This window comes from Heliconius melpomene, chromosome 14 (assembly GCF_056956725.1).
Source record: "Heliconius melpomene rosina isolate 202511_hmr_F chromosome 14, ASM5695672v1, whole genome shotgun sequence".
NCBI classification, from domain to species: Eukaryota; Metazoa; Arthropoda; class Insecta; order Lepidoptera; family Nymphalidae; genus Heliconius; species Heliconius melpomene.
Window position 1 is genome coordinate 4,702,156 of NC_140402.1, and position 24,359 is coordinate 4,726,514.

The 24,359-nt window shown below is 33.1% G+C and overlaps 1 protein-coding gene across 6 annotated transcripts in view; it reads left to right on the forward strand.

Annotated features, from left to right (window-relative positions):
* Positions 1-24,359, forward strand: part of Dh44-R2 (Diuretic hormone 44 receptor 2) — a 166,282-nt gene that overhangs the window by 2,116 nt on the left and 139,807 nt on the right. For 3 of the 6 annotated variants that reach the window (XM_085197032.1, XM_085197037.1, XM_085197040.1), the window contains exon 1: positions 23,346-23,563. The exons of 1 other annotated variant lie outside the window; for it this stretch is intronic. The gene's annotated coding sequence lies outside the window, so the exon portion shown is untranslated. Of the gene's footprint in view, positions 1-23,345; positions 23,564-24,359 lie in introns of those variants that run through there. 2 more of the 6 variants (XM_085197034.1, XM_085197038.1) reach the window with 1 other exon arrangement.

The window sequence follows — 24,359 nt, forward strand, 5'->3', positions numbered from 1 at the left end:
ACAAACAAACAGACAAACAAACAAACAAACTCTTCCGCTTTATTATATTAGTACAGATAGATACGCGATGAGGACGTCGTAGCGCAGCGGCACAAGGGTGTGACTGTAACGCGACGGTTGCGGGTTCGATCCCCACTCGAGGAAGTGAAATATTTATTTACGTTTATATTTCCATTTCTTCGCCCTGGTGTCGAAGCGTAGCGGTGCGTTAAGTTCTGCCACTCAACACGCAATGCCTCCTGAATTCGGCAGAAAGTGAACGCAGTGCTCTAACACTAGATTCCCTCTGCCTACCCTGTGGTGTGCGGGATATAGCGTGAAGCTCTTTTTTTTTTGCGCGATAATAATGACATTTTTTTCAATTATATAGTCCTAATGAAAAGCACTTATTTTCATCCCCGCACTTCACCTAATTAATTAACAAGTACCTATCGTTTTCCTTCAATTTCCACGTCGAGAAAAGTGTGCTCTCTAGCAAATAATTTAATGTTAAGATAACATAAATATGAGGCCAGTTATGGTACAGGAGCACAAAGTGTAACTGTAGAAGCAACAGGTTGTCAGTTCGATTCCCACTCGAGGAAATGAAATATTTAATATTTCCATTTTTTCGCTCTGAGGTCGAGGTGGTGTTTTCGCAACGCAATGCCTCCAGAATTCGACTGAAAAGAGGTAACGGAGTGTCTTAACACTAGGTTCTCTCTGCCTTCTCTTTATACTATTCTTTATTTTTTATTACATTCTGTTAGTCTTCCGCCAATTATTTTATTTATTGGAATATATTTATAAAATGTATTTGTTTTTTTTAATGGATTTTCAGTACATTTTAAATATTAAATACATAGAAAGATATTCTGTTTATGTAATCGTTTTAATTTAGTAGACAATAATTAATAGTTTTAATTTAGGTACATATTACATAGACGTAAAACCCGTATTTATTTTGAGAAATCCTCTTGTCAAATCCCAACTTTTCTAGTTTATGTATTGTGTGCCAGCCTTTCAGTACCGAAAAATATTATATATTTTACATAATTATTATACATTAAAAAATCCTAGAGTTTGCGTAAGGAATATTTTTATTTGTTATATAAAAAAGAAAATAATCCTGTAATTTAATTTGTAGTAAGGTCTTTCTTCTTAATACATTTCTATTATAAAATCCAAAAATTAAACAAATACAAAATTGGATGAGATATTTCCCGTCATCGCCTACGTCTCGAACCCTCTGGGACATGTTCTTAGTACGACCTATTTAATTATATTTTATTTAAGAAGTAACGACGTATAGCTAGCTAATGTAAGCATTATAGGAATATTTTGTGCGTATACAAATTATTTATTAAAATATACTTTTAAATAATAACAAATCTTTTTAAGTAATATTGTATTGTAATAATATTCTTTCAGCTTCACGCATAGTGTTATCACTGGTCTGCTATATATAGGATACAGAAGGAACCTAGTGTTAAGTTAAGACATTTCATTCCCCACTTTCTGCCGATTTTTTAAGGATGAGGAGAATGGCCGGGCACGGTATTTTCCCTTGTTACCAGAGCGAAGAAATTAATATAATACACGTTTACTAACACGATTTTGCCACTGAGCTACGACGGCTTCCTAAATTGTACCATTCATTGACTTTGACTTTGAAAAGAGCAACTGTTGAGTTTCTTGCCGGCTCTTCTCAGCAGAACTGCCTTCCGAACCGGTGGTAGCTTTTTGTTCATATGTTCATTCGACGATTCAAAAGTGCTTATAATAATAGTCTATTTGAATAAAGAATATTTTGAATTTGAATTTATTAAATTATTTGCTAAAAATAATAAGATATATTTAGAACGCCATAAATAACGTAGCTTATCTGCACTAGAGCTGTAAGCTAATTGCCGGTTAATCCCAAAGGCAGAACGACGTACCTAGCTGTCGAGTCGAGTAAACCCATGCCATACTGCGGTGACCTCACTAACGACCATTCTGGAGTTAGCTGGTGTGGATAGTATGCTAATTAATAATGCATTAATAGAGAAAGAGAGAGAGAGAATTTTGTCTAATTTTAATGCTATATAAAAAGTATATAGGAAGTATATAAAAAGATAATAATTGACTTGGTCAGGTTCTTTATGATATATTATTTTGTTAACCTATACCGTTAATTGTATGATATTTTGGAAATTATTATCTTTTGGTTTTTTTAGCTAAGGAACTACGAAGGGAGCTACCTAAACAACTAACTGAAAAAACACACTAGTATATAAGAAATACATTTTCTTTCTTCTCTCTTAGCTTCATGCTGTAACCCACAAATAACAAGGTAGATTGAAAGTGCAATAGTTTGTTTTTCCTTAACTTTAACCTCGACATAAGAGCTAAGAAATGAAAAAAAATAAATATTTAATTTCCTCTAATGGGAATCGAACTCGCGACTTATACTGTGACACGCTTGTACCGACTAGTCTCTATTATAGAAATATATCGTAGTAGCCATATAATAGATAGACTTGAAAAAAGAATAAAGCTTACGTATATAAGTCCTGAGAAGTTCAATTTCATATACTATTATTATATTAAAAAGGTACCCATATTTACTAAAAGTACCTGTTAGTATTTACGGATATTATAAATAAATTATATACTACTTTTCCATAAATGCTATAGAACGTTGTTTACAGTCTATATAAAACCTCGATGTCGATGTCTAAACAAAAGTCAATGAAAGGTGTGAACCTACATCAATGTTTCTACTCCATTGAACAAGGGAAAAAAACTTCAAAGAAATTTGTAGCTTCGAAGATAAAGGGAATCTGTGAACATCTCATAAAGTAGTATTTTACATAATGCCTAAATTTGTCGCATATACTAGTATATAATTAGAATTAGTATGTTTTTATAGATATTGATTAAAATTAAATTAAATCACTTTCACGCTGTATCCCAAGAAGCAGAGGGAATCTAGGGTTGAGACACTCCGCCGAACTTTACTTTTTCGATTTTTTCTGAGGCATTGCACGTTGAATGGCGTAACTCAACGCCTGAGCATCGAACCTTTGTGATCCTACGCTACGACGGCTTTAAAAGTTATGTTATATTACAAAAGTTTTGTAATATTCCAAATAGCTTTGAAGTAAGAGCTCGTTTAAGACCATCTCTGTTTTACGTTTTTTTTATTATACACCAAGTTAAATGCATGTCACGAATAATTTATCACGAGGAAAGATGGTACGTGGCTGCGAGGAAGGGTTGATCTTTATTTATTCTTCACCAGTTTGTCATGGATAAAGCTAACAAGGCGATTGTTGTGGATGAAGGGAAAAAATTGTACTTTTGAAGAAACAGGCTGAAAATATGTTGCTGTCATCAGACCCTTCACAACTAATCAGTCAATACAAAACTGTTATATCACTAAAATTGTACTAAAGTTTCTTTTAGTGTTATGTTTTCATTTCTCCGCTCTGGTATCAACTCAAAGCGCGGCCACTTAACACGCGATGCATACAGAATTCGGCGGAACGTTGGGAACGAAGTGTCATAACACTATGTAGGGTAGGAAACCTACTAAGTGTTATGACATTCCATAGACAGAGGACTGTTTACGCTGCTGTGTGCGAGGTACAGCGTGAAGTAGGGTTTTTTTGTGTGTTTATACCTTATTCACTATGGCATGAGACAAAATGTAAACAAAAAAAAGTTCTGTAAATCTGAGTAAAGCTAAACTAGTAAAGTTAAAAATAATTCATTAATTTTTTAATGTATTTTTTCTAGTTCAAATCTACGTTACTTTAACAGTAGTTTATATTTAAGTGAGGCTTTTAACATTTATGATACGGTCCTTGCACCGACATTGTTGACTCTACCCTACATTGAAGAGTTCTGAATATTTTAGAGAAAGGTTCGCGGCGTGTTTTATTAAGACCTGGATGAAAACGGTGGGTATTTCGTTAAAACTACTTAAATTTTTCACTATAATATTCATACCTCCATTTTGGTAAAACGTTATTACATTTTGTATCACAAAATATTTTGTAATATTCATATTATAGAATTCGTTGGGAGTTATTGCAGTTTCTATTCAGTTGAAAATTGAAATTTAATAAAAATGTTATGAAATACATGCATAGTTTACAAAAGCGACTTTGAAGTCTAACGTATATTGTTTTAAAATTATATTTGTTGTTTTTATTATTTTTACTGTTTATTATAAAATAAATATATATAATTCATCTTTATTAAAAAAATATATGTTTAAAAATATATAGGGCTATAGTTACTCTAGTTTTGTGTCCAAATACAACTCGTACAAAGGAAATTTATTTGTTTTTCACGCTACATACGTATTTACTGAATTAGATAACATAGAGAGACTATGGAATAATACGCCAGCTAGCACAAATCATTCTTCCTCTTCAGCTTCTGAAACGAAATATGTGAATATTACTTGAGAATTGAGGCCGTCGTGGCGCAGCGGCACAAGGGTGTGACTGTAACGCGACGGTTGTGGGTTCGATCCCCACTCGAGGAAGTGAAATATTTATTTACTTTTATATTTCTATTTCTGCGCTCTAGTGTCGAGGCAAAGCGCGGCAAAGTTCTGCGACTCAACACGCTAGAATTCAGTAGAAAGTGGGGAATGGAGTGCCTTAACACTAGGTTCCTTCTGCCTACCCTGCTGAGTGCGGGATACAGCGTGAAGCTGAATAATTTTTTATATTTCTATCTATTTCAGACCATTTTCCAATAAGACGTCTATAATTCACAATATCTCAAGCTTTGCAGGTGTAGCATATGCGTCACATTCCACGCCATCCCCCCCTGGAGGCTTAGGGGGGATTAAGTCGTATTTGCTTTGTTTAAGCAAAGATTACAAATCAATCGCAATCCTATTTGAATGGTTTCTAGTTAACAATTAATTATTACGTTATTGTAACGTATTTGAGTTATCCAATTAATTCTCTGAACCTCACACGAAGGTTATGAGGTCAGATCAGATTGAGGCAAATTTTGTGAATATCTAGTTGGAATCGAACCCACAACCTATGGCATTTACACGCGGTACGATAGGCCTCAACACTATTTTTTTTTTATAAGAAAACTTTCATATATTTTTGTGAAAAACCTTCGTAGCTTCAAAGTCAATAAATAATAATAAAATGGATAAGACTATACGATAAGAACGTGGGAAATTGGGAACTGCTCTTAGCGTGATTTATGGCTTTAATACCCTGATTGTAGCAGCTTATTCACATATCTCTAGCTTTGTATATGTTAGTAAGGACTCCGTCACTTAACAAGCAATGCCTCCAGAATTCGGCGGAAAATGGGGAGCGGAGTGTTTTAACACCAGGTTCCTCTGCCTTCTCTGCTACATTTAGGGTACAGCGTGAAGCTGAACCCACTTAAAGTAATGAATTAATAAGTCAATTATACTTTGAAAACATATAATATAAAGTAATAATTTAACTTATGAATCTAATTGTAAGATGATATCCAAAAGGGTTGGTGTCGAAATTTGATTTCTATCAATAGTCGTCTTAATTAACTTGGAATATCGGAATATATTTAATATCTACAATTTTAATTGCTATGTAAATTGTTATTGCAATCGAACTAAATTAGATAGTATAATTTTTATTCATAATTTAGTGTTTGAACAACTGTATATAAATATAGGTATATTATTGCGGTTTTGTAGGGGGAACCTGGGAACCTAGTGTTGAGATATTTTCGTTCCTCATATTTTTACCGTACCCTGTTTTCATATACAATAGGTAAACAAATTAAGAAAATCACTTTTGGCTTTACATAATATGCAAAAAGACGTATAAATTGTAAGTATTTATATGAACAAAATAATCTTTTTCTTTAAATTAAACTTTAGTTTAAATTAAATTAAATCTAATATTGGGAAAATATGGGGATTGCAATAATTCAATTTCCACCAAGTACTTGAAAAAAAAATACATAAATAAATAGATTATTTTACATCAACAAATATTACTAACATTTTAGGTCCCGACATTTCCTACATTATAACAAAAATTATCGTTAACAATTCCCTTCTGTAATGATTTTATATAAATAGTTTTTATATTTACGATAATTTGTTATAGAAAAATGTAAATCAACCTCTTTGTTTAATAAAAAGATATATTTGAAAATTTATACATAGAACTAGCGCGACGCTTGATGTGTTGAAAATTCTGATGCGCATTATTAGATTTGGAGCTGAAGAGGAAAGTGGTCCTCTAGAATAAAATATTGTATTATAATTTAAGATATACATTGTACAAGCCTAATGGTATCTAGCCCTGGAAGAAGTATAAGTTCTGTAAAAGTCCTGAGACATAAATTGTACAAGCCTAATGGTATTTAGCCCTGGAAGAAATATAAGTTCTGTAAAAGCCTCGAGGTGTTTGATTTCTTTACAGTCAGAAGTGGTCCAGATTCCGCCCCAAAGTGAGGTACGTACAACATAAACATGGAAATCAAGTTTTCCACTGCTAGCTTTTGTAGATATTATTGATCGGAGAGCTTTTGATTGAAAATTTAGTCACTTTAAGAGTTATTATGCATTTTATTAGAATAGTATGAAGATAAAGTATATTTTATAGAATAGTGTGATGATGAAGTATATTTTGTAGAATAGTGTGATGATGAAGTATATTTTCTTAGAATAGTATGAAGATAAAGTATATTTTATAGAATAGTATAAAGATTGATACACGGCTAAGGATGCCGTAGATGAATTAGTGGTCAGCGTGCCACAGAAGAATGGTTAGAATACCATAGATGAATTAGTGGTCAGCGTGCCACAGAAGAATGGTTAGAATACCATAGATGAATTAACGGTCAGCGTGCCGTAGATGAATTATCGGTCAGCGTGCCGAAGATTGATGATTGATATTATGTATTTAGAGTAAGAGCCTGCTTGCTCGAGGCTGGTGGTGGCCTCGGTATGTCGGGCTTGGTAGTAAAGTAAAACATTAAGTAAGCGCCTGCTCGTGACTGATGATTGCGGCAGTCAGGCATAGTGTGTAGTAGTCTTTGTAAGTAATGTAAGCTTAAATTATTATGTTTGTTTATTAATATTGATTATTTTAGTATTTTTTTTTCTTTTGATTGATTCTGATTTATTTATTTACATTTTGACGATCCATTTTAAATATTTTTTGAATGACATTTAAAAGAGAATGCTTTTGAATTGATAATTTATAAATACACCAATTAATTTATTAAGATTATTAGTTTTTAATGACATTTGTTGCATTAATTTGAGGGAAATGGAGTCGGATGCTGAGACGCACCCTAGAGGAACCACCCAGTGGAATGATGGCAATGACAAACAAAAAAAAAGGAATTTATCGAAAATGCAAAACTTCGAGATCTTCGCGGCCGTAGGAGTGATTTACATCTTCTGATGAGCGGTTCATCTGATGTGATAAAGCGCTTCGGTGACATAAAGACAAGCAAAGGAACTTTTTACTGGTATACAAAAGCAATGTTTAGATTTATAAATTTCTGTATAATAGATAAGAATTAAAGTTAAACTTTAGTTACTGGTATTCTAAAAGTTAATAGATCACATTTAAATGTAATTCCGCAGTTTGTGTGACGTATAGAAAATTGGCTTACATAAGTAAATGAGTGTATAAATTTTGCTCGTTTGTTTATAATGGGTCTTGTGAGGAAATAATTCGTATCTACAAAAAGTTTAATAAAGTGCTTTGAGCGAAATTATGATCAGTTTCTCAAAGAAATGAAAGCTAATACTAGACAATAAAAAATATACATCAATATTTCTGTAATAAATTACCCTTAGCTTTACTTTTAGATCTGGTTAAAACGAAAGAAAAAAGCTATTTTCTGTATTAGGATACTCGATAAACCTATTAGAAATGTAAAAAAACCAGAAGATTTATTGATTTATCTCGGATATCATGCATTAAAAGTAGAAAATTAGTCTCACTCGGGTATCGGGTCAGGATTAGGATCAGGATCAGGATCAGGTACCGTTAGTGTCATAAATATCATAGGTCATAACAGTGTTAGTTTGGTCTGCTAGTTCAAAATTTTATATATTGAAAGATATATATTTTTTATGTATCAATTATTGTGGCAACAAATATATTAAACAAGATAAATAGAAACACGATAACAAAGTCACAGCATTAGGTTCTGCCACCAGTGTAGTACCACCTACAAGTTTCGACATTTTTTATTTCCAGTAGAATTCATATATGTGATTTATATCGGGTTGGGGTGATTGGAATAAATTAATTAAATTTGTTTCTAAGTACATAAGAGTTTATTAGCATACACACGTTACAATTTTATTATTAGCATAATTACAATATGTACAGACGTTGCAAATTATGTGTAAATTAGAGAAACGACAGTCACAATTAATGAATCATCTCACTTTGATGTCTTTTAGCGTTATCCAGTCTGCTTTGATTTATAGCAATTATTTTCTTACGTTGGTTTTGTATTCACACGTATTCACTATTTTATTCTTTGTACGAGGCTGTCAATTAATTATAGACATCTGTCAGGGGTCATAAAAATGAAACGCTATGTTTAAAAAGGTAGTATATTGTCTTTATATATATTTTTCTCCAGTTCCAAAACATATTATTTAGTACAAAATGTATATTTATGTATTCTGCCATTTTCTTTATGGTAGCGAATTGAAACGCACATAGAGCGAGTGTCAATATCTGCATTTCTTAAGCTCATAAATTTAATAAACATGTAAACTAAGACTAGTAAACTTGTTAGTTTCTCTTCACCTCTCTTGGACCTCTGTCCAGGGGTTTACTTACCTTTTGAAAATTCATCTGATGACTAGGCAGGCGTTAGTGCTCTAGTTGTAGATGAGATTTTACTGCATTAAAATATGGCGTTCCGCGTTTGTTGCTTACCTTGTCTTAGTCAAATTTGTCACGAAGATAGATGTTTACTCTCTTACGAACTCGAAACTTGAACAATTGGTAGCTCGTAAAAGATCGCAATTTGTTTGCTGGTAACTGTAAATAATAATAACTGCTACGTACGTAGTTATTTAAACTCGATTTTGTTCCCCTTATGACAACATGGTGGTCACAATTTAGTGTATTTTCGTTCTGGGACCGCATCGTCAACGTAGACTTAGAAACAATGTTTATACGTTGAAAATTACATTTTTGGCCGATTCAATAAGTTATTTTGCAGCAATTTTGTCTTACAAACGTGCTTCATATTAACATAGCGTTTTTATTCATAAACCAATTCTAGTCATTAAGCGTAAATGGGCAATAAAGATTTCTAAATTTATTTATAAAAATTAAAGTATCTCAAAAGAAATATTTTTTAGGAAATTACTAGGGAAGTTACATAGGACTAAAAAAATAGTTTTTGTAGCATTGTGTATACGTTAAGAAATAATACGGAAAATTATTTTTTATTTATATAAATCATAGTTTTTAAAATTTGATTTAGCCGTCGAAATTACTCGTCCTTGATATATATATATGTATTTTTTTACCTAAATTCAGTAAATTTCAATTGCAAAAATTTGAGGAATTTTCGGAATCGGTTCTTTAACGAGTAAATTTTACAACGCAAAGAATATTTGATGGTTTAAATGACTTTTATGTAAATATAGTTCAACAGATGATCGTTTCGAATATTTCAGCCACAGCCAACTCTCCTTGCATGTCATTCCGTGGCATGGTTAGGGATTGCTGTGTTTAGGTCGGTCTTGAATAGTTCAGGGAACATGTTGTTCTACTTAATTAAAATTGGAATTCTCATATTGGATGATTTTAAAATAAAAAAATAACTTTGTAAAATCGTTATAGTGTTTCTCATGAGGTTATTCTTTACATTACATAAGAATTTATTTACTACTAGTGGGCCCGTCCGGGGCTACGCCCGCCTGAAATAGAAATATTAATAAAGGAATTGAAAACTAAAGATTCAGTCAGTTCAGTAAAACACTTGTATAAAATAACTGTTACGGCAATTAGCAAATTTGTCGAACTAAATACTTTAAATTGGCATAACTTTTATTTTTTTTGTTTATGAACCGATTGTAATAAAATAAACCCTATATGTTTTCGGGAGCTTGCCAGAACCCAATAGTGAAAACCGCATTTAAATCGGTTAAGTCGATTCTGAGATAACAAACGCACAGACAAACGGACAAATAAACAAAAATTCAAAAATAATTGTTTTGGGTTCTATTAGGTTAATAACATTTTTTAAAAAAATTTATTTTTCAAGTAAAGACCGAACCTCTTACGATTTTATTATGAGTATGTATGTGAAGTAATTGTTATAACTCAACTGCAAAATTGTTATTATATATATTTATTTTTGATGATGCCAATAGCTCGACGCTGTATTCCTATCGAATGTAACGTTCTCAATCCAAACATTATAAGCCCAGCTAGATGCACACTACTTGGCTCTGTAATATCCTTGATCCTTTTACTTTTCTGAACGTACTGTTATGGATTCTTTTACATACTTATCAACATACATCTATTGTGTTAATTAAAATTGCTTAATAATATTTCCTAGGTATCCTTATTTATACCAAGACCTAGACCTAGACATATTTAAGTTTTTGTATCCTTTTCTTTACAAATTAACGTGACCGTATTTATATATATTTGTTGACATTAGAAATTATATTTTATTATAATTAATAATTCTATACAATATAATAGGATATATTACGTATGTGTATAAGGATATAAAGCAGCGGTAGGCTACCGATTGACATACACTTCCGAGTGCACCTTAAGGTAGCCTGGCAGAGATCGCTTACAGCGATAAGGCCGCCTGCTGTGCATTTTCTTATGTGAAGCATTTTCTTTTACTACACTTTATTTGATGATGGACAATAAAGTATTTCGTAGGATATTTGTAATTTTAGCGGAGTTTCAAATATAAATACGCTATCCTTATTATTTTATATATTTAAAGAGTGAAATTAAAGTTCAATAACGGAACTGACAGATAATAATAGGTAACAGCAAGAAATAAACTTTAAATAGTATGTACGTAAAGAGTGCAATATACGTAGAGATAAACAAACATGTAGCCAGTGGGCATTAGAACATAATATTTATATTTGTGTGTATGATTATTGATGTTACTTTAAGTTGAAACTAAACTTTATACTACATATTTCTTTACTTGCTCAACTTTTATTACTAAAAATGTTTAGTGTTCATAATCTCAGGATATGCGTACAGACAAACGCAGGGACACATAAACCGACAAAACCGACAGACAACATTTTAACAAAACATGTTTTATTTATTGATAGATTTTCTCGTATTTCTTCCACGCAGCGATAAGTTACAATTTCTTTATATGTACATAATATGATTAAACTTCTGAGAGAACTCCAAAAGTCTTCTGGTCTCAAAAGTAATTATTTTTTGTAAATTATATGTTAAGTCTAGTATCTATTGCGCATTTTGTTATAATATGATTGTACTAGCTCAAGACGCAATGATTTAATTAGTTGTGTATTTGTTGAAACTAGTGATGTCAAGTAGGCTGCGGCAATATCAATACATATATTATTTGTAATCGGCCGAATGTAATGAGTTTATAATAATACATTGTTGATTTGTACTGTTTTTGTGAGTAGTCGTGCATCGGGAGATTGCACGAAGTCGGATGGCCGAATGTAATGATTTTATATAAATAGTTTTTATATTTACGATAATTTGTTATAGAAAAATGTAAATCAACCTCTTTGTTTAATAAAAAGATATATTTGAAAATTTATACATAGAACTAGCGCGACGCTTGATGTGTTGAAAATTCTGATGCGCATTATTAGATTTGGAGCTGAAGAGGAAAGTGGTCCTCTAGAATAAAATATTGTATTATAATTTAAGATATACATTGTACAAGCCTAATGGTATCTAGCCCTGGAAGAAGTATAAGTTCTGTAAAAGTCCTGAGACATAAATTGTACAAGCCTAATGGTATTTAGCCCTGGAAGAAATATAAGTTCTGTAAAAGCCTCGAGGTGTTTGATTTCTTTACACTTCTATTACAAAAGATTAATTTAAGTTAATTTGTTTTTGGGTTAATTACAGTCGTTTTCTGGTTCAGCGCTCTCTGACCGCTAAATACTTAGAGAGCATAACCACATTTAGGATTGTAATAGAGATGTTTCTTTTTGACATCTTTTTTTTGTGTCACACTGTATTTCGCCCACAGCGGGGTAGGCAGAGGGAACTTAATGTTAAGACACTCCGCTCTCCATTTTCCGTCGATTTAATACCTACATGATGATTGTAGGTTAAATTTCTTTTTAGTTAAATTTTTTGATATTAAATACTAAAGGAATATATTTCTATAATTATTTTTAAAATAGATATTAGAATTTCAAAGTGAAAATTAGGCGCTCAAATCTACTAATAATTATGGAGATTGTCTGTTCAGTCCGTACGTGGCTGTATAATCACATAGCACAGCTATTTCAGTGTCCAACCACCTAGCTTGTCATCCCCTTTGGGTAGATTACGAGTGGTTCGTTAGTGATGCTTATCTAATGCCTCTACCCGTATATGTTAGCTAGGTATTAGTTTGTGTAGGACCTCGAAACTATCGCATATTTGGGTTAGGTAAATAAAGAAAATAAGTGTAAAACCGACTGCTTGTGGGTTCGATTCCCTCCGAGGAGATGAAATATTTATTTAAAATTTATATTTCCATTTCTTCGCTTTGGTGTTGAGGTAAGCCGCACATATCATGGTAGGCGGATGGAACCTAGTGTCAAGATACTCCGTTCCCCACTCTCTGCCGAATTCTGGAAGTATTGCTTGTTGAGAACACGCGGCAGACCTCGCGCTTTGCTTCGACACCAGATCGAAGAAATGGAAATGTAAACATAACATAGTAGAACGTACACTACATCTAAACATATTGAGACAATATATTTATCATATTTCATAAATGTCTAGATTTGAACCTACAACCCATAACAACAGTACATAAAGAAACAAAGACTTGAGAACTATTTTACGCATAGTTCTCTCCAAAGTTATGCATTCAGCTCTGCTTTTATACCATCTAAGTGCCTCTAATGTTCACTTCCTAGTGCCGACCGACTTCGAACGTTCCACGTGGTTTGATGAATAGCTCAGAAGTGCTATTAATGCAAAATTTTACTATTGTTATTGTCAGTGTTAAGTAATATTCTAAAACGAAAACGAAAGAGAATGCCTCTCTTATTATCTTGGTGCCAGAACGAAGACATGGAAATATTCAGTTCAGTTCAGTTCTTAATTTATGGTGTATCGAGCGTGCCAGTGAACTAATCACTTCGCCAATGTCACGTTGTATGGAGAACACGAAGTAGGGTAAAAAAGAGATTCTATTACACAATAGGAGGTGAAAATATTAATAAATAATAATTAATTCCCCCGAATGGAATCCACATCCATTGCGTTACAGTTTCCTGCTTGTGCCTTACTTGGCATTACAGCCTCAAAAAGGTAGTATATTTTTTCGCTCATCTATATATATAAAATCAAAAGGTCACTCACTCATCACGAAATTTCAGAAACTACAAGTGCTAGGAATCATAGGAGTTACTTATAGGACGTAGGTGCTCGCTAAGATGGGAATTTACAATATTCGACTTCTAAGGGGTTGTTTTTGGGGTTGAAAATTTGTATGAAACTTCGTTACTACAAATGCTAGGAGTCTCAAATTTTGCATGGACGCACATGATTGCACTTATAGGACGTAGGTACTCATGGAGACAGAAATTAATAATAACGTAGTTAACGCAGGCGAAGCCGCGGGCGGGCCGCTAGTAATCATATAAAATTCCTGGGATGAAATAATATTATAATAAATTAGATATTATTTTTTTAATTGTCTTTTGTCTTGATAGGTTTTCCACCTACGAACTATATGATAAGTATATAACAACAATCAATTCTTCTATTCAATTCTTTTATAAATTATATAAAAAAATGATATTTGATCCACATTACGCAAACAATAGATAGAAGTTCTATAAACTTTTAATTGGCGAGTCCATTGTTTTTCTAGATTTCATATAAAATTACAATTAAATAATAATTACTAATTTTTCTTTGTTTAACGTTGATAATCTAAAAATATCAATAAGGTCAGGCAAAATGTCCATTGTTTTTTCTTCTTTTGTGGAAATTTTGTAGAAGTTTTCGAAACATGAATAAAGTTCAAAATATTATAATATTTAACGCCAAGTAATCATGTATGCGAAATTTCTTATAAGTACATTCAATTTATTTAACAACAACGGTATTTTCTCCAGCTCCACGCTGTAGCAGGGTAGGCAGAGAGAATCTAGTGATAAGGCACTCCGTTTCCTACTTCCCGCCGAATTTTCCAGGCATTGCGTGTTGAATGGTGGAAGGCCGCACTTTGCATTGTTACCAGAGCGAAGAAATAAAATAATAATTTACTTCCCCGAGACGGGATCGAATCCACAACCGTCGCGTTAGTCACATCCTTGTACCCCAGGGCCTATATTGACTTTTGATTTAATATTTTACACAAATCTCGTAAAATCAAATACTTAAACTGCACGGATTAACGACTCTATAAAAGTGGATAGGTACCTTAATAAAGAGAATACGGACGATAGTAAACACGCCTCCTTGTTTTCCTTTAAGATGTTTAAACTTTTTATGGCATATATTTATTAACTCATGACCTGCAGATATGCTCACGGTGCTTCTCCTTCTCTGCCACAAGCCCGTGTCTATGGGAGCTAAGGGATTCCTCCATAATGCTAAATAAAAAAAATAAAAAATAAACGTAAAACCAAAGACAGCGTTAAGTTACGCCCATGAAAACTTAATGTACGAGACTTTAAGAGATGAGTGAAAAGAACGTAAAACAGATTGTTTTAATAGTTATGTAACCTACATAAAGCGACATTTGTATTGAAATAAAGGCATTATATAACAAAAATCGTATTTATATAAATCTCTACGAAGTGATTTCTACAAACAAAGCCTGAATAAATAAGAATAAAGTTTTCAATAGTAGTTTGTTACGTATTCGTAGCGATATTAATATTGATATAGAGATATGGATTCATGAAATATCCTTGAAGTATTAGAATGTTCGCGTGAATCGCCCGACAGTGTTTCCGTTTGTGAAATATCTTTGTTTTCACAGAAGCTATTTATTTACGTTTCCGGAGATTACGACTGCTTCCGGTCTGAGCGGTGGAAGCCTAAGCGATTTTAAAGCTTACATAAAGTGTACTTCTTGGCTTATTTTCATTTTCCGCTTTCCGTTCCTTATTTTCTTTTTTCGTTAAGTATTTTTTAAGATAAAAAATCAAATCAACTTCACCTGTATTCCGCATATAGCAGGGTAGCAAATGGAACCTAGTGTAAAGCTACTCCGTTCTCCATTTTTCGCCGAATTCTGGTGGCATCGCATGTTGACGCCGTGCTCTGCTTCTAGAACGAAGAAATCAAAATATAAATTTAAATAAATATTTCATTTCTTCGAGTGGGGATCGAACCTACAACCAGTCGCGTTTACAGTCACACTTTATGCCCCTCATGAATTTGTTATTATAATATTTTTAGCTTTACATTGTATCTTGTAAATAGCAGGGTAGTCGGAGCGAGAGAGTAGTGTTGAGACACTTAATTTATGCCAAGACTGCGTGGAACTTCACCAAATCCATACACTATTAATATTCACTTCAAATAACAGCAATATATAAGGCTTAACAAAGCGACGTTTGTCGAAATAAAGGTAAAAAGAATCCAATAAACTTCAAAGTTTTCGTATTCTGTCAGTACCAACGATTGCTCTACATCAAACAGACAAAAGATCCACCAGGTACAAAGTTCAGCACTATACGTTTTTCACGCCGGCAATCCATCTTTTTCACGTCGGATGTGCGAATATGTCTTCTGAACTCCAAATAAATGGTTAAATTATATGAATTAGACGAAATTGTGGCAAGCAAAAAGAAACCTACGCTGTCTGTCTGCGTGTTAAAAAAAGATATAAATTCAATGGTGTTTCTTGCCGCTTCACGCTTTTTCCTGCAAATAGCGGGGTAGGCAGAGAGAACTTAATGTTAAGATTATCCGTACCCAATTTCCGCGGAATTTTCCAGAAATTGCGTTTTAAGTGGCGAAACTCCAAGCTCTTACAGAGCGAGAAAATGACAATATAATTTTAAACTGGGATTTGGAATTCCCAGTAGGACACTTCCGTTCTACATTTACCGCAGATTTCTCGAGGCATTCGTGTTGAGGTTTTTATTTCTCCGCTTTAGTAGTTACAAGGCAAAACGGCGTTGGGATCCGTCACTTAACGCGCAAGGCTTCGAAAATTCGTTGCATAGCGGAGAACGGAGTGTGTTAACACTATGTTCCCTCTGCCAACTCTGTTATATGCGGGATACAGCGTGAAGCTGATAATAAACGATAGGCCCATAAATAGATACAACCTACGAAGTCATTTTTAACATCGCTTACTATACTCGTAAATCAATATTATATCTATTTTATGTCAATATACGGATATGCAGATTCAGCTTAGCTGATCGAATCCGCAATGAAGATATACATAGAATAGCAGGTACTAGCGAGGATGTCACCACCTTGAGTTTTACCACTCAACACGCAATGCCCCCAAAATTAAAATTTTCCCCCTTTTTCCCCAGAATTTACAGAAAAATGGGAAGCGGAGAGTCTAAGCACTACACTCCCTCTGTCATGCTATGGGATGCGGTATATAAGCGTGAAGCTAAAAAATATTAATTACTTTAAATATAAGTTGTTTCAAAGACTCGAACATCATAGAGGGGAAGGCAATTTAAAATTCTCAGTATGAAAACGATTAACTTTAATTGTTTTGTAAAGGTAAACAATTACAGTATAATTTACGAACTTCATTCATTCTAGCTATTAAAAATATTGCTTATTATTTTTTTTTCCTATATGCTTTAATTTTTAAATTTACAAATGTTGTTTAATTTAAAATTTAAAAAAATACTTTCTTTTTAAATAAAATGATAAACTTTTCAAACGACGAGGCTGAAAGAGCTGAAACTACACCGAAATGCCAAGCTATTCTTCAGTACAAACTCGGCTGCTTTGGCGGACGGACGTATGCACCTCGTTGTTAAGGTTACCCGTACGACGAAAACCTAAAGTTAATAAAATATAGTGAATTAATGAAAACTTTATTACATACACTAAAATCTAAACTTTGTGTGAGAAATGGTTTTTTTAAAGTTTCAGTGAAGTTTTTGCATATTTTTGGAACTTATTGAAGGAAAAATGGAGTAAATGGGATGTAAGTAATGTGATGGGTTATGTTGTTCATATCTACTTAATGTGGACCCCTGGCTGAACAATTTACTTTATTGCTTCAGGCTTATGAGTTCACCCACAAACATACAGTCGTACATATATATATCTTCAATACACTTGAAGAAAAAAAATATGTTTTTAATGGGAAAGGAATGCACGTGTATTTCGTATATAATCGTATACTATTGTAAATATAGAGTGTAAAATTGACAAGGACAGTCTGCTCTAGACATGTAAAGCTTGTCGTGTCAGTGGCTGTCACTTCAATTAGACAAATCTGTTATATGTTGTCTGCTAATATATATATTTATGTTGTTTACGTTTTGTACTTGTTATAACATGTTAGAGCTGTTATTTTTGGGAATATATTAAATATATACTTTATATTAATATATGGGTAAGTTTTAATCAAAATAACGATATAGTATAAATTAACAAATTAAACAGCGAAAAATACTAAAAAAAAAATAATATTTTAAAACAGCTTAGCAATTGTTTCAGTGAACTATTGATTGATTAAACGACATATGTAGGTCAGAAGTTATATTATACATATTTAATATTGAAACAGCTACCTTCCCATCCCTTTCAAGTTAGAGTATAGCGGTATGTAGGTGAAACCATTTTGAGGTAAGCAATTTAGTCCACTCCTTCTTTCATATAGGTAACCGAATATCGAGAAATTCTCGAATTTAGGCCACAGTTTACGTAGTTACCACATTGCAAGTATTGAAATACTCGTACATAGATGGTATCGTAATGGATTAACTTGACTTATTTTTTGAACGAAACCTTTTAAGAAAAAAAGGATAAGATCTTCTCCTTTATAAGATCACTTTCTTGTTCGTCCGTCCAGTTCAAGTCATATATTCATATCTACGCTACTTCTAAATTTACGTAAAAACAGCTATGACCGTTTTTAACGCAAAAAACACGTATTTCGACACTATAAATTCAATCAAAATTAATAGGGTATTTACCTAAGCACCAGAGGGAAGAAGTGAAAATATTAAATATTTCGTTTCCTCAAGTGGAATTCGAACCCAAACCTATCGCGCTAGTCACACGCTTGTGCCCCTCCCGTTATTGACCCCAAAACTTATTCCAGAAATATAGAATTCAAACTTGTGATACATTTCATACTTGGACTGCCAAAAAATTTTAAAAGCCTTTCCAAATTCCAAATATAACACACATGAATACTTAAAAATGTTTCTACGAAAAAGTTATCTCTGTCTGTACTTTTACTGTTGAAAACTAACATTTGAGCATATTGGAAATGGAAATCTGCCAATTCCACAAGAACCCAGCGGCCCTGACATCGCAATACTATTAAAAATGTAACGACTAATAGAAAGTTTGCAAATAATGATAGATATAGCCTCGGTATGTGAAAGCACTACTATATATGATTGAAGAAGCAAATTGAAAACATGAAAATGAAAAAAATATGTTTCACTTTTTTTTAGCTTCACAGTTTATCCCCCATTTAGGGTAGGAAGAGGTGGGAACGTAGAGCTAAAACACTCCATTCCCATCAAACACCCACGTAACTGTCCAAATTTGACACAACTCCACTGCTTTTAAAGTCTTTTTCTCCTAAATCTACCCACTTTTACACGAATACGCTAACAATTGAATATTAAATTTCTTCGAGTGAGAATCGAACCCACAACCTGTCATGCTTACAATCAAGCTTGTGCCTCTGAGCTACGACTAGCATTATATAATCGGCGTCTATAATTCATCTGGGGCTTAAAATCGGATCAGCTTGCTATGCTTTTATATAGAAAATTATAATAATTATAATTTTGCGTAAATGACATACAGATAAAATAATAAATACATTATAATAAATTTGTGAATTATCTTCTTAAAATAATTTAAATATATGTTAAATTTGTAAACATAACTTTTCAACTGTTTTTTTTTTACTATTTTCTTATATGTGCAATAAAGAATATAATATAATAAATTTTAAAAATAATCAAAAGTAAGAAAAAAATCCTAACTACAGAGCGGCCACAACTTGTCGACTGTACTATATATAACCTTGTATATCATAAGTTTTGAAAAATATACAATTGTAAGAGTGGAAATAATCATCATTAACACTTGTTTATTTTAACTTAGCAAATAATCATAATATTTAATTAACTAATGGAATATCTACTACTGAGTGCAGTATTTTATATGTAGGGAGCTATTATTTATATTTACAGTTTATTTAATATTTGTCATTTATATATTTCAATATTGTAAATTAATTATTTACTGTGTTCGATTTCATCACTCATCTGGCCTCTTTTGTGGACACGTAGTAAATAATTAAGTTTATCGGAGAATGAAAATTATGAAAGTATGTATATTTTAAGAAGTATATAAAATTTTCGACGTGCAATTGATCGTTTCGTTGACGTTCAAATATTTACACGTTTTCTAAAATATTTTTTAAATTAAGAAATTATTTATGAAATTTCATGATACTTTAAGTAAAATAAAAAAAATATATATACTAAAAATATATTAAAATTAATAAAGGTATCTAACATCAAAAAATTTTTCACAAGAGAAAGTAAAATTTCATCATACCACTTCGTTCAAGGAAAGAGCTATGAGACAAACAATTTGTAGCGTACATAGATCACCGGACATCACCAATCCGCCTTTAATACGTTGCAGTTTATTTACATAACGTCAAGCATACGGACACACTAATGTTTTTATACTATAAAATGAATAGAAAAAACAAGCTTAAAGATTTAGATCAGAGGTTCCCAAACTTTTTTCTATCGTAGACCCCTTATCATGTTTTTCAGTTTACTTTAATTTACACATTTAAATACTTTAATTTACACATTTATTAATTAAATTTAAGTCAAAATATAGTAACTGTTACATGAAAAATAAAAATAACCAGCTTCTCGCTGTATCCCGCCCACAGCAGAATTATACAACAGTCAAAATTATATTAATAGTACTTTTGCAATTCTTTGCCATTGACCCTCATTTTCATTTCATAGACCCTTAATTTTTTTTCGATCTCTCTCCGTTAGATCCCTTGCAGTTCTGTAACGACCACTGTGGGTCAATATAGACCAATTTGGGAATCACTGGTTTAGATTCTCCAAAGATATGATCATCTGCCTGTCGTCGTCCACTGCTGGACATAGGTCTCTCCAATGGCTCGCCACTCAGCTCGATCTTCAACTCTTCGCATCCAGCCATCCACTTTGCAAATATCGTCATTATAACCAAAGATATGGTTATTCTTAATTAGGCTTCTATAAGCCTATTTAAGAATAAGTCGCGCGATTTACTTGTGTAACTAAACTAGTGCTAATTTAATTATGTAAAATCTGCTAAGTTTCACATTTTTAAAGTTTCAATTTAATTAAATATTGATTAACGCGACAAGCTTTTATGATCATATAAATTGTGTACAATGAGGTTATGAGTTGATAGTTAAAATTTAAAAGACAAATTTTATTTTCTCCTTTTTAAAGCGTTTAAATAAAAGCTTTTTCTAAAAATGATTTTTTGCTTATAATTTATTTTTTACTTTTTAGTTACCACTGGCTAGGTTTCTCACACTAGAGACATGTACCACGATTCCTCTTCTATGGTTAGGAATGCTGTTGGCGACACTAGATCCTTCCCGATTACAGTGGGGGTTCACCAGGGCTCGACTCTTAGTCCGTTCTTATTCAATGTAGTGCAGCCACCATGGCTGATGATGTATGACGACGACATAGCACTCATTGACGAGAACCGACTGACACTGGAGCGTAAGGTGAACCTCTGGAAGGGTACGCTTTAGAACGGCGGTCTTAAACTAAATGTGTCGAAGACCGAGTACATGGCCTGCAGGAGCCCGGACTCGAGCACGATCCTTATAGGTCCTAAGCCAGCCGTTAAGTCAGAAAAGTTCAGGTACCTTGGATCCGTTATGCACGAGTCTGGAGGCATCGATCACGATGTCCATGGCCGGATAAGTGCTGCCTAGGCCAAATGGCGGGAGGTCACTGGTGTGGTCTGTGACCGAAGAAAACCGCCAAGCTCCAGGGATTGATATACAAGAGCATCATACGACCGGTTCTTTTATACGGCAGCGAATGTTGGCCAGCACTATCTCGGTACACTCAGGACCTTCACGTCACGGAAATGAAGATGCTGAGGTGGATGTGCGGCGTAACGCGGTCTGACCGCATACGCAACACATTCGTTCGAGGTAGTCTTGGGGTCCGTGACGTAGCGGATAAGCTCCAAGAGCGCCGCCTGAGATAGTTTGGCCACGTTACGCGCTGGTCTAAGAACAATGTCAGATGCAAGTGCCTTGCTATATCAGTTCCTGGAGTGAGATCTCCTGGACGCCCAAGGAAGCGCTGGTTGGATGTCGTGATGCCGGATATGAGAGCCAATGGTCTAACCACCGAGGACGCAAAAGACCGCGCAAAGTGGAGTAGGTTGAGTAGGAAGGCAGACCCTGGCAATAGCCAGGATTAATGCCAGAAGGAAGAAGGTTTCTCACACTAGATGTCATATTATTTTTCTAATTATTCTCGGCAAGCCCTTTCATTTGATACCCGTATTGCAGATGTGCATAAATAGTAACTATTCCGCCATCTTAGATGTTCCGCTATATTGGATTTAGAAAAACGTCACATTTTTCGAGTTACTCTCAATGAGCCCTTTCAATAGATATCCATATTGTAGAAGTAGACTAAAATTAACTATTCGGCTATCTTGGATGGTCCTCCATATTGGATTTAGAATGACGTCACATTATTTCCCAAGTTGCTCTCAAGAAGCCCTTTCATTTGATACCCATATTATAGAAGTGCATTAAATATAACTATTCCGCCATATTGGATGTTCCGCCTTATTAGATTTAGAATGACGTCACATCATTTTTCCAGTTACTCTCAACAAGCCCTTTCATTTGATACCCATATTAGAGAAGTTCATGAAATATAACTATTCCGCCATCCTGGATAGTCCGCCATATTGTATTTAGAATGAAGTCACAAACCTTATCGTGCATTGTCATCCAAATCAAAAGCGTATTATCGTGAAAATTTCAGCTCAATCGTACGAACATACCTTTCATTATATGAAAGCACAAAAACTTGAATCGTGTCAATTCTATTGGATTTCAAGTGATGTCACATTATTTTTCTAATTGTTCTCGGCAAGATCTTTCATCTGATACCCATATTGCAGAAGTACATAAATAATAACTATTCCGCCATCTTAGATGTTCCGCCATATTGGATTTAGTATAACGTCACATTATTTTTAGAGTTACGGTCAACGACCCATTTCATTTAATATGTATATTGTAAAAGTAGACCGAATAGATACTCGGCTATCTTCAATATCCTCCTTATGGGATTTAGAGTGACATCACATTATTTTTTGAGTTGCTCTCAACGAGTCCTTTCATTTGATACCCATATTGTAGAAGTACATTAAAAATAACAATTCCGCCATCTTGCATAGTCCGCCATATTACATTGAGAATGACGTCACATATTTTATCGTGCATTGTCATCCAAAGTAAACGTGTATACAAAATTTCAGCTCAATCAGTTGAAGATATGTACTTCAAAATTGAGCTCTAAGATTTCACCCGAAGTCACATACATACATTGCAAGTTAAATAAAAGCTTTTAAAAATATTAATAACTTGGCTTCAAAGGCTCGAACATCATAGAGGGGAAATCAATTTAAAATTCTCAGTATGAAAACGATTAACTTTAATTGTTTTGTAAATGTAAACAATTACATTATAATTAACGGACTTTATTGTAGCTATTAAAAATACTGCTTATTATTTTTTTTTCCTATATGTTTTAATTTTTTAATTTATAAGTGTGGTTTAATTTAAAATTTAAAAAAATACTTTCTTTTTAAATAAAATGATAAACTTTTCAAACGACGAAGTTGAAAGAGCTGAAACTACACCGAAATGCTAATCTATTCTTCAGTACAAACTCGGCTGCTTTGGCGGACGGACGTATGCACCTCGTGGTTAAGGTTACCGTTTGACGAAAACCTAAAGTTAATAAAACATAGTGAATTAATGAAAACTTTATTACATACACTAAAATCTAAACTTTGTGTGAGAAATGGTTTTTTAAAGTTTCAGTGAAGTTTTTGCATATTTTTGGAACTTATTGAAGGAAAAATGGAGTAAATGGGATGTAAGTAATGTCACGGGTTATGTTGTTCATATTCACATAATGTGGACTCCTGGCTGATCAATTTACATTATTGCTTCAAGCTTATGATTTCACCCACAAACATACACTCGTACATATATATATTTTCAATACACTTGAAGAAACAAATACGTTTTTTATAGAAAAGGAATACACGTGTATTTCTTCACCATATAAACATGGTACATATACTATTGTTACTATAGAGGGTAAAATTGAGAAGGACAGTCTGCTCTAGACATGTAAAGCTTGTCGTATCAGTGGCTGTCACTTCAATTAGCCAAATCTGTTATATGTTGTAAGCTAATATATATACTCATTTTGTTTACATTTTGTACTTGTTATAACATGTTAGAGCTGTTATTTTTGGGAATACATTAAATATATACTTTATATTAATATATGGGTAAGTTTTAATTAAAATAACGATATATTATAAATTAACAAATTAAACAGCGAAAAATACTAAAAAAATATATATTTTAAAACAGCTTAGCAAAAGTTTCAGTGAACTATTGATTGATTAAACGACATATGTAGGTCAGAAGTTATATTATACATATTTAATATTGAAACAACTACCTTCCCATCCCTTTCAAGTTAGAGTATAGCGGTATGTAGGTGAAGCCGTTTTGAGGTAAGCAATTTAGTCCACTCCTTCTTTCATATAGGTAACCGAATATCGAGAAATTCTTGAATTTAGGCCACAGTTTACGGAGTTACCACATTGCAAGTATTGAAATACTCGTACATAGATGGTATCGTAATGGATGAACTT